Raw genomic sequence first — 12,131 nt, 5'->3', positions numbered from 1 at the left:
GTGATTTTATATAAAAATCACTTTTCCACTGCTTCTTGGTATGAAGCTAAGCAAGCTGAAGATATATATGTTGTTGCTTACAAGGGTCAGTGACTCAGCAACCTGCATTACGTCCACTTTGCAGCAAAAGCTGGTAGGCACAAAGAATCAAGTTTATGAAACAATCTTAGGAGTATGCCCAAAATAAAACTTCTTTTGTTTAAAAAAAAAAGCAGCACACATATATAATACAACTAGCTGTAACTCCTCTTAAACTCAGAATTTCTATTCACCAACTCCTTTTCCTTTATATAGCCTGAGAAATGTCAAAGTTTCAGGTTGGTGTTGCATATAAAAGCTGCAGAAGCGACAATTGTCACTAAGTATATTACAGCACAAGCTGAAAACCTCAGGCTAGGCTATATCTCAATACCTAAGAAGAGAGGCTTTTCCTAACAGCAATGTGTGGAGAAAGAGTACTAAAAAGAGAATACCCAGCTATTGGAAAACAGAAAAACTACAGCAACATTGCTTCCGCTGTTCCCTTAAACACCTATCCCACCGAGATCTTGCACTGGACTTCATCACATAATTCTCACTGTGGCACCTTTCCCTTCCCCATGACAGGGCGGACAAGCAGGAGGATGCTGGATAGAAAAGTACAGTGTTATTTTTATACAATTTGTTTGAGTACATAGCCAGCTCACGCTGGTGAATCCTAACCCAGTTTGGACCACAGTGATATTCATAAATTCAGTTCAGTCTTAATGAATCATCCCCAAATACCAGGTTGCAGGCACATATGCATATAGGTAGAAAATTTAAACACTATATTCAACAGATTAAGCTGTAAGGCACTGTGTCCTTACTCCCAGCCTGAGCAGATAAAGCAGGAAAACAACCTCATTGCTGTGACTGGTGTGCAACTACACTCTTAGAATACTGAGCTAACAACACAAGAACAAAAATATCTTCATCCAAATCCTATTCACAGCTGTTAATTTAATGGAAAAACTCTTTTGACACAAAGAATACACGAGTAATAGCCTCCACAGCAACTTTAACAGCAGACTGCTAGACAAGGGGCTTCGTAAGACAGCAGCTGGATGCCATTCAGCTACCTGAAAGCCTCTAAGCCGCTTGGAAAAAGTTAATTAATCGGAAGACATGTATTTCTAAGGCAACAACCAGTGCCCCGCGGTACTGCTAAGGGAGCAGAAGGGAGATGGAGAGAAGAAGGCAGATTCAGATGCTTTGAAGGAGGGATTAGAACAAGGGGCTATGTGATTCAAGACAATGTATGATCACTCACACAGCACCTGCAGGAGCATACAGCTGTCTCCACAGGATGGTTACACACCATGGCACATATTTTAGCCTTATGCAAATTTACAGTATTTTAAAACAACTGCACTAAAAATGATACAAAACCAACATAAAACATTCACAATTTTTCTCAACGTGAAAATGCTCCTTTTCATTTAGGGAAAGACAGTTACTGATAGAAACATGTGGGAGCCCACCTCAATACCTTAATGCAACACTGCAATATATTCATAGAAGAAGAAAGTTTAAAACAATTCAACAGAAATTTTGCATGTGCTAGTTCAAGTGTGGATCATTTGTCCTTATCTCAGAAACCTCATCAAACCTTTCTGAACATCACTTTTAGCTACAATGTTTCAGTCAAATCTTGCTCTTCTGTTCCTGAGTGAGTGTAATCATGCTAGACAGGACACAGGGCTTTTTTGTTTTATCTAACAATCATATTTTATTTGCTGAAATATTTCTGCCATGTGAATGGATTACAAACAACACAAAAAACCATCTTCACTCATAATCAAGGCTATTCCCAGCCCTAATTACATACAAAACACTGCAAAATGGAAAGGGAGGAAGGAAAAGACTAACAAAGCCAAAGAGCAGAGGTGATCACCATCCATTTCAGTAACAGAACAACCACAGTATACACCCACTAAATTAAAGTTTTTCCAGGATGAAGATCAAATATTTACAAACTTTGCAAAATGAAATGTTATCTCCCTAAGAAAATCTAAGGGCGCCTCTACACAATCACCAAAACTGTGAACAGTATAGTTCATATATCAATATGGATACCAGGTGCAAGTATTCTCATTCAATGTGGGGTTCTGATTGCTGTTGGGTTTGGGGGTGCTGGGCATGTTGGGCTTCTTTTATATCTAGTAGGCACCACAATTTTAGAAAGACAGTATTGGCAATTTAACCCACTGAAATCCAGCTGCTTAACATCAGGCACGGCATCCTGAAAGCAGGGCATATCCCTTATTTTCAAAAAGCCAATCCCAGGAAAACAGGGCAGAAGTGAAAGCCAAGGACTGCTGCCAGGCTTGCCGGGAGCACACAGGGCCAACCACAGCAGGATGGCAGAGGGAGGTCACAGCTCTTGGCTGCCTGCACTGCCCTCATTTTTCTTCCCCCCAACCTGGCTGGGACGAGAGCTGACCAGTGGACATGACTGACGCTGCTTGACACAGCATTTAGTTTTCTTGCCGTTTTGAGCTGCTCGCTGTTTATGAGCCCTGCCCTGCACTTTAACCAAAACCTCCCAGATGGCCGTGGAGCACAGGAGACGTGCAGGACATGCAGCCCTTCAGTCATTGCTCATCCTTACCAGCTCCTTTGCCAAACACATTCCGCACTTGTGTATGGAAACAATTTCTAAACTGCCAAATGCACCTGGAATCTGCAAAACCAAGCTGTTCTCTACACAATCAGCAAGAAAAAGGCTTTACAATCACAAGTTGGTTGATGATTATCTTCCTGATCTATGGTCTATACAGACTCCTAGATTTTGCTGTAACTAAAGCAACTTGATAATACAGCAACAGGTGCTCTACCTCAGCCATCAGAAAAATCATCTTCTCTCTAACGTAACTCCACCTTGACTCACCTGCATTCATGATTCACTGACATCAGACTCAGGGTTGCTATCTTTGAAGAAAGAAACACTTAAAATTCTTCTACTTGCTTCACAATATAATCTACTGAATACCAAGCTGCTTCTAAAGCTGTATAAGCCTAGTACTGGCGCGCGTGCCTTTGCTGCAGAAGAGTAAAGCAGTGTCCTTTCATTCAGATTGCAGTTAGGTATGGTATATTCTTTTAACCACGAGTATGTCACTTCTATTATCAAAGGAATCCAAATGACCAACTACTTAACTGCTAAAATTATCAATTTAGCAAGAAGGAAAAATCAAAAAATAAAAATAAAAAAAAAAATCAAAGAACAGAATAGTTAAATCACCAAGGCAAGAAAAAAAGCCTTTTATCGTAAATGACTGAAACTAAGTCTAGTTGTACCATTAAACAATATACTAGGGGGAATTTTAAAAGTTGTTTATTTCAGTTATCTGCATTGATATACTTAGTTCAAACTTTGATTCCTCCAGAACAGACATTATAATGCATTTAATGGGCTTTTCTTGCCTGTCATTTTAATTTTTCCTTTTTTTTCCTCCCCTTACTTTCATACAGTCTGTTTTCTGTTTTAAATTCTAGGTTTCCATATTTTAAAAATAAACACCAAACTAAATGACTCCTTGTTTTCCCCAGACAAAACTTAACTTCCTTTTTACATCAACTTAAGCAGGCATTACTCGAAGCACTGTCTGATCCACTCCTGTTCTTTAACATCTCAGTATTATCATTCATTAAATAAGGCTAATCTACTTGCAGTCCCACTCGTTTTATGGGACTGCTGATAGAGTAATGAAGTTCACAATGTATAAGTGTAAAGTCTGTCTATAAAAATAAGCCAGCTATGTAACACTGCAGGCAGAAGTTCAACATGTAATTTAACATACGTGTCATGACAAGTTAAAGAATGTATAACTAAAAAAGCCTTGACCTGCAATGTAGTTGTGGTTCTTGTCTTCAAGAAGACATACTCATGGTTCAGCTTCGTGTTTTGTAAATAAGAGACATTCATTCCAATAGTACCACTATTAAGCCCAGCACTAAGCACATACTTGCATTTTCACAGAATACAAAACAAAGAACGACCATTTTGCCTAAGCCAATACGTTATATCTTCATGATATTCTGAAGAGGCAAAAGGAATATCTGAACAAAATAAACATCCAGCATCTCCCATCAGCAAAATGGGGAAAGATCCTAAAGGAATACAACCATCAGTATTACAAGACAGGACTAACGACAGAAGACATGCTATGCTGCAATAACAACATTACAAGGACTCTAATAGTTTTCTGTCATAGGAGGTCTATAACATTTCAGTTCATTACAATTCCCCATGCATTCCTTAAGAGCCTCAGAGCTCATAAAAATGATGTGTCATATTTTGATACTTGATCTAAACACAAGCATTATTACTCATGTTTAAAACAAATACAATCCACACAACCCTTACAGAAATATCTGATTAAATTTCTAATATTCACAAACTAGAACTTTAATATTGAATGTTCAAAATGATTTAAGTCTTCTGATGTAACAGAACATAAGTCATTCAGTGTCAAGTAGAAGGCAGATCCTTTATTAAAGCATTAATTATTTGGGATATTAGCATTAATTTCTTTCTCTATTTGAATAAAATGGAATTCAAAACAGTTTGAATTTATGATAGTCCACAATATAATTATTTCTCTATTATCCCTGCAGCACTAGCAGAAAGACTGCCAACAGAACTGAAAACATAAAGGAAGGAGATTGATCACCAATTTTTCTTTTATTCTTTCTTCTGGAAGATAGGAAATATGAAGCTCAATATGTTTATAATCTAAACAGCTTAAGCTTTTTTGATGTGAAAATACACATCTTTATACCTATAAACATTGCACACTTCTTTTTGTATTCCACATGCAAAGATTAAAGGGACACATTTAAGCAATATATACCATAGCCAATTTCTTTTACAATTGGAACAAAAATATTCTCAATTAAAACCACAAAGCTGCAAAAACAGCGGGGACTTTTACAAAATTTCAGTACTTGCTGGGAAAAATGCTATGTCTTAACTTACATTTCCCAAGTTGCTACATCCACAGGATTTCACTGAGTTCTGGCAGGAAGGACTAATTTCAGACACAGACACGGTACCTTTTTTTCAGCAGCTAAAGAGTATCAATTCTTAATTCTCCTATTTTACACGGATAGCCAGTATGGCTAGCAAAATTAATTCTCAACTCAGAATGAATAAATAAATAAATACAGCACCACTTATGTAAAACTTCTGTTTGCAGATCATCTGAGTCAGAGTCACCAGAGCCCTAGATCCGGACAGAGAGTTAACCAGCAAAACATTCCCATATGAAACATGCAAAAATCAGTATTTACATTTTTTTTTATCCAACTTTACAAGACTTCTGCAGTCTAGTTAAACCAGAAACATCTGTCCAACTGAAATTGCAATATTATTAATAAACAGCAGCCAGTGCTAAAAATAAGCCAAACAAACCATCTGTGCCACTACCCCTGTTCACTGGCCATCTATACAGGTGTCAGCTCCTGTCCTTGTCCTCCACAGCAGAACTAGCATGGGATGTTTTTTATCATCACTGACTGACGCACTGACTCAAAATGAAAATTCAGTGAATAAAGCGCCCATTTCCAATCTGTAAACTACTCAACCCTTGTTCTTCTGGTTTTGTTGGAGTTTTTACTGAAAAAAACACTGAAACAATCTGAAACATACACATCTTTAAAGTGACTAGATGACGTCTAACTACCTGTTTTTTTCTTCTACTAATCTAGCAAACAAATTTTCAATCTAAAATTACTGATTAATTTTTTGACAAACACTAAATCTGTTAAAAACAAAAGGAAGAAAACCCCAAAGGACACCTGCTTTTCCACCTGAACCGAAAACCAAGAAAAAGCCTACTGTAAGTTTTACTAAGCCAGGTGGCAGTGTGCATTTGTGCTAGCAGCCCAAGCCTCCTGAGGTGGAATCCAGAATCCTTGACATATCATCATTCATACCTGTCAAATTTGATAACACACCACGTGTGTCTGGAGGGACACCATCCATTCAGGGAAATGAACATGTGATTTGTTGTCAGGACAGCTATGAAAATTCAGCCCGAGAGCACATCGTACAGCCACACATCTCTCCTTCCGCATTAAGAGGTTGAAAAATACTTTCCTTGTTGCCAGCCAAAACATCATTAGGATGATGTTTTGATCAACAGAGAAGTCAACTCCCATGGAACAGCAGTAGCCCAGGGTGGCACTGGGAGCCAAGTCCAGGACAGAATGGATGCAACAGAAAGCAAGTGTGATGAATATACTGCTGTTGTAAGAACAGGAAGGAAAAATCTTGCATGCTGTGCTGAGGGTGTTCTGATTGCATTAAAACCAAGCAGTCAGTCCAATTGATACTTGGGACTCGCCTCCTCCGGTATCAGTCTCAGGGTTTGCTAAACAGCAGGCCTTATTTCTTGCTGTTCTTCTAAATGTTTTATTAGTCCAGAGTGCCCTAAAGAAATTCAGAATAACACACCAACTTAACTCTCTGTATGCAGAGCAAGTTTTAACAGGATGTAATGTTCCTCTTCTCTCTTAAACCTGTGAAGGGACTACTCATGAATTGCTTTGTTGCACTATACAGTTAACTAAAAACTTAACTGATATACAAAAAGAATTATTTCAGCCAATTTAAATTTGACGAGAAGGACAAGTTAGAAAACCCAATACATTTATTTAATAGATGCTTAACACACACCACCATTCCTTTCTAAATCTTCCCACCCTGTAAGGATTTATTCTCATTTTGAAGGAAAGGCTCTAAAATAGTGTTCAATTACTTCTTAAAAGTAATATAAGTATGGACAATATAGTTAAATCAGAAGAGAAATTGGCCAATTGTTTTTAAACAGCTTACTTTTATTTTCTTCAAAATAAAAAGCATTACCTTAAGTGCTGCACTGCTAGCAGAACCTAGAGTCTCACCCCAGCATAAGCAGAAAGCACGTGCTTTTGCTAACGCTCCTCCGGTTCTCCTGCTGGGTCTGATGGCTCCTCCATATCTGCATGGAGCTAAACTAGTGTAACCTGTATGGAAAGACAGCCAAACAGCACTTGGCTAAAAGCAGCTCCTCACACTGTAACAGGATGCGACCCAGTTCACCTACATCAGGAAAAACATCTGCAGCCTCTAGCTTCCCACTCGGCTTCGGTATTCACTTTCACACCCTCACCATTTCTCCTTACTAAGGATCCCTGCAAATACTCAGATCATTTCTAGAACTCAAGAACTTTAAATGGCTCAGAAGGCTAAAATCTGCCTTTCTACCACAGAAGTAATCATCTGATTTATTAATTTCATTTATTTGTGGTTATTGATCCGTTTTGGCTAAACACTCTGGCCCCAGCACAGCAAACTCTATCCACACTGCTTCCAAAGACCACACATCAGATACCTCCCAAAGCAACAGAGGAAGAAAGCACCTTGCCTCTCAAAAGAGCACAACCTGCTGAAACACAAAAGTAATGAGTTACCACAAATATATATTTTTTTTAATTAAAAATCATCTTGGAAACAAAGTTTATATTTTGCTTGGGGTTTTGGTTTGCTTTTTTTTTTTTAATAAAAAGTAGGTTGCCTGAAGTTACTACCTGATTTTGTAAACATACAAAGTATATCAGTTTTATCTAATAAAGGTTCAGCTATATTCTGTCTGTAGCATATCTCACTACCTGGTTTCGCGTCTACTCCTACAGTTGTTTGTACCCTGTACAGCCAGTAACTTAGATGAATTGAGGAAAACTGGATCAAGTTTCTTCAGCTTAGACTAAAAACACATCTGTATTGCATTTTATTTTGCACCTACATTCTGTCTTGATTGTTAAGAGAGAAGCAACATTTTTAAGAATTCAGGTATCTACCAAGAGTCCTGGCATGTTCACCCCACTGACTGCTTCACAGAATAATCAATATTATTTACATTTCATTATATTAATACTTCTTAATGAGATCAGGACCAAAACCAGCACAACAAACCTACAGAGGAAAAAAGCTTCTAAGCCACAAAGTCTGTTTCTATGACTTTGAACAAATACTGGCTATATCAACATGCCTGAGCTTCCACTCTAACAGACCTTTTTCTTAAAACGAGTATTTCTAAAACTTTACTGACATCAGGTTATTGCTGAAGTAATTTGAGATGCAATGGATTGCTATTGTCTAATCAAGATTTAATCCTCTGCACCTGAATTCTGGAAATTTACATGACTATTAAACCTTAAAAAAATACACTGCCAGGCCACCCCAATGCACACAGTGATTTATGCTGGGTTTAAAATACAAACTCAATTCATTAACGGTGAGAAACAAATTCATTTGTTGTGTCACATATATTTAATGGAATATAAAAATATATTCTTCATATTTCAATGCACTTCCAATTTACTCATTTCATTAGTATTTACAAAACCATTAAGAATCCTTATGATGGAGGGGGTGAAAAGATGATTCTAAATAAAAAAAAAAAAAAACAAACCAACTTAACACTTGAAAGAATTACTTTACCCACCAATGAGTAAAGCAACTGTTTAATTGGGCAGAACATCAGTGACTACAATATTACGATGAAACTAATGGGCCTAATTGAAATGGCAAGAAAAACTTAAATGGAACTACCTAAAGTAGAAATGAACTTGGGGTTCCTGGACCAACATTCATAAATTTGCAAAGCAAAACAAACAGAAAAGTCGTTTATCAAAAGATGTAAGTCACTGAGATTTCATGTAGTATCCTTTGCAGAAGACTGGACAATGGTACACGGGTTACATGAATAGCATAGGCCTCACTCCTGCACTTTAGGAGGAAGAAATAACAATATTTCTCACGTTACAAATACCGTATCAGTTCTCTCTGAAGGTGTTCCACTCCAGGAACTAATAAAAATTCTTGACTTGCACTCCGTGGAAACTATTTTTCTGCAACATTTCTGTATGTAAATACAAGGATAAAGCATACTGTCCTTAAATTTATTATTTCAATAGAAGTAGAAAACAGCTTTCCAGCAGCGCACCTCAACTCTCCGCCTCTTCAACACGCCTGATGACCTACTTCACGGGAGCAGAGTGTCCAGCGAGGAGCACCCAGCACCTTACCCTGGCTCTGACCAAACTAACCAAAACATGGTAGCAATCTGGTCTCACTGTGAGTTTTCAGTTATCTAAAAAATCCTTCAAACATCTCTAATAAATCCCCACCAGCAATCCCCTTTCTTAAAATGCAGGAGGGAAGGAATAACCACAGTTTAGAAAGCATCAGTCCCTTGATGCAAACAGGAAACATTTTCTAGAACATACGCTTCAGATTCAAAGATGCCTTGGTTTTGATTTCAAACCTGCAGCAAGTAAATTGATACAGCACCTGTCTCCAGGAGCCTGAAAGCAGCTTTTATGCTTAAGGAGCATGAAAATCACAGATACTCCGATCAGTTTTGCTGCTGCCCAAGACCATGACCAGCAAACAAAGCTATCTGGGCATCACTTTTTGAGTTGCTACTGTTTTGAGTTTCTACACTGAGGAGAGCCATGGGTGTCACAAAGGAGTAACGTACCAACAGCAACAAAAGGTACAAAAAACAATGGCTGAAAAAGACGCAGATGCCGCTGACCTCATCCCTCTTCTTTAGCTGAGAGCAGACAGAAGGTGACACATAAAGGGGGCAAATACCTTTCCTTACGCTCCCACACATCTAGCCAGGAAAATACAGAAGAGACGAAGGGGAGATAACAAGTTCTCTTTCCACTGCAGTAACAAGCCAAAGGCTAAAGTTTTGAATTTATCATATATTCAGTTGAAAGAACGTAATAGAAAGGATCATTCAGGCAATCAAGGGCTAACTCTGACGTGGGTCATGGAAATACATAGCAAAAGGAATTTTGTGTGTCGTTATATCACAACAGCCACTGGAAATGTCATCTGGTAGAAGTAAAAAGACCAATATAATAGCTACCGTTGCAATGACAAAACGACGGCAATGAGAGCTAACATTATGAGTCTCTATCTGCTTCATGGCCTACATAAATATATTTGCTAATTACAGTCTTGATCTTCGTAGTACAGATGCCTTCTATCTCTACATTTATTCACTGTTCCCAAAAGTAACATCTTTGTCAAAGTCTCCTGAAGCAAAGCAGTTACAAAGAAAGACAAAGTGATCCATTTAACTACCTAAACTGACTTAGGTCAGACAGAGGATTTCCTATTTCCCCGAGTTGCGAAATGAGTATTTCTAAGAAGCAACAACATTATTTTACTTCAGAAGTTATAATCCTAAAAATGAAAGCACAGTACCATCATCAACATCATCAATGTGGTGCTGACTGCTTCAGATTCCTAAAAAGCAGCGGCAATAAAGCACTTTTAAACAGAAATTCTTCCTAAGCCCCTACCCAGTGAGCCCTTTCAAATTCCTCCATATTAAGTCACCAGCCCAAACGCCTGATGACACAAACCACGCATGGTTAGGCCATGAAAATTTGTTTGGTGTTTGGTTTGTTTCTGTTTTTTTAGTTTTGTTGGTTTTTTTTTTTTTTTTTACAAAGGCCACTACCACATTTCACGAAAGAGAAGTCTCATTCTCCTACCTTCAGCCTCTACAACAGCAGCGGAACGTTCCTCAGAAACAACTACTGCTTCACAGAAACGTGGTTCAACCAAAGAACGCTTTAAATACTTTAAATACAGCCAGCATTCTAGTTTTAAAGTAACAAACGAACAAGGCAGGTCCGAGTTAAACGGTACATAGAATTCAGGGAATAACCCCCATGCATGCAGAGGGCCACAAGCACAGGAAAGAAAGGACAACCTGGGAGATGTTAACAGAGGAAAGAGAGCGGAGAGGCAGGTCGCAGCCAGTCGCAGGTCAGCCCAGAATTACAAACCTGAATCCCGACCCCACAACTTTATGTGACCCGGGCCGCGGTCTGCACCCAGGGGCACCCGCCAGCGTTCATTTTCCCTCGTACCAGGTGACATTTCCAACCGCCAGCATTCATTTTTAAACGAAGAACGGGATTAAATACCCAACCTCCCTCCCCAAACACCCAGGGACGGACTTTACCGAGCTAGTCGGTACACGAGGCACGATTTTATTTCGTTTTTATTTTAGCTTTATGCCCTTTACCAACCAGCGGCTTCAACCGGGAGGCGACCGAGAGAAAACCCCCGGCTTCGGCTCTCGGTGGGGGAAAAAAGGAGGAGGCGGCGGGAGGCTGGGGCCGGTCCCGGGAAACTTTCCGGTTGCGCTGCCCGGATACGCCGCCTCCATCCGCCCGGCCGGCCGGGATGGGCTGGGAACGGAGCTCCGAGGGAGGGATGGAAAGAAGGAGGGGAGGGGGCTGTCCCAGCCCGCCGCTGCCCCCCGGCGGGACGGCGGCTGGCACAAAGCCGCGGCTGTCGCACACACACACACACACAGAGGCAGCGGCAACTCGGGAGGATGAGGAGCAGCCCCCTTCCCTCCCCCCTGCAGCTGGACGTGGCACACAAGCCTCTCCCCATCATCCCCCCCATCTCTCCATCATTCCCCCCCCGCCCCAATCCCTTCCCGGGGCGGCGACGGCGCCTCCGCCGCCCAGGTGACCCCCCGCCCCTCCCCCCGCGCCCCGCGGCTTTTCCCACCCTCCCCCCGGCACAAGTTGACGGCGGGTCCCGCCCCGGCTCAGCCCCATCCCGGCTCCGCGCTCACCTCCGGGGACTCTCCCAGCTCCGCTTCTTTGTCTCCTTCGGCGGCGGCGGCGGCGCCCGCTCGCTGCTCCCCTCCCTCCGCTTCCCTCTTGCCCTTCCCCGGGCGGATGCGGGCTGCGTCCTGCGAGAAGGGCCGGCCGGCTCTCCCTCCCCCGCCCCAGCGCACACACACACACACACTTTTCTTCTCCCCCTTTCCTCCTCCCGGCCGGACGCGTCCAAGGCCCCGGCGCTCGGCGGCGGCTCCGCTCCTGCCTCCGCTCGGCGGCCCCTCCCCGCCCCGCCGGCGCAGCCCCCGCCCCCGCCCTGCCCTTCCTGCCGCTGCCGCTGCCGGGAGCGCGCGGGAGGGGCTGCCGGGTGACCCTCGCCTCGCCGCCGGGGTGCCCGCCGCCCCCTGCCCCCCCGCTCCCCGCCCCCCACCGCGGGCTGGGCCGGGCTGGCCGCC

The 12,131-nt window shown here is 41.6% G+C and overlaps 1 protein-coding gene across 1 annotated transcript in view; it reads right to left on the bottom strand.

Annotated features, from left to right (window-relative positions):
* Positions 1 to 11,769, bottom strand: part of NCK2 (NCK adaptor protein 2) — an 89,784-nt gene extending 78,015 nt beyond the window's left edge. The window contains exon 1 of the mRNA XM_069877171.1: positions 11,688 to 11,769. The gene's annotated coding sequence lies outside the window, so the exon portion shown is untranslated. The remainder of the gene's footprint in view (positions 1 to 11,687) is intronic.
* Between the last annotated feature and the right edge of the window lie 362 nt (positions 11,770 to 12,131).

This window comes from Phaenicophaeus curvirostris, chromosome 1, assembly GCF_032191515.1.
Source record: "Phaenicophaeus curvirostris isolate KB17595 chromosome 1, BPBGC_Pcur_1.0, whole genome shotgun sequence".
NCBI lineage: Eukaryota > Metazoa > Chordata > Aves > Cuculiformes > Cuculidae > Phaenicophaeus > Phaenicophaeus curvirostris.
Note: the sequence above shows the minus strand (reverse complement) of the source record. Positions and strands in the feature narration are given on the sequence as shown.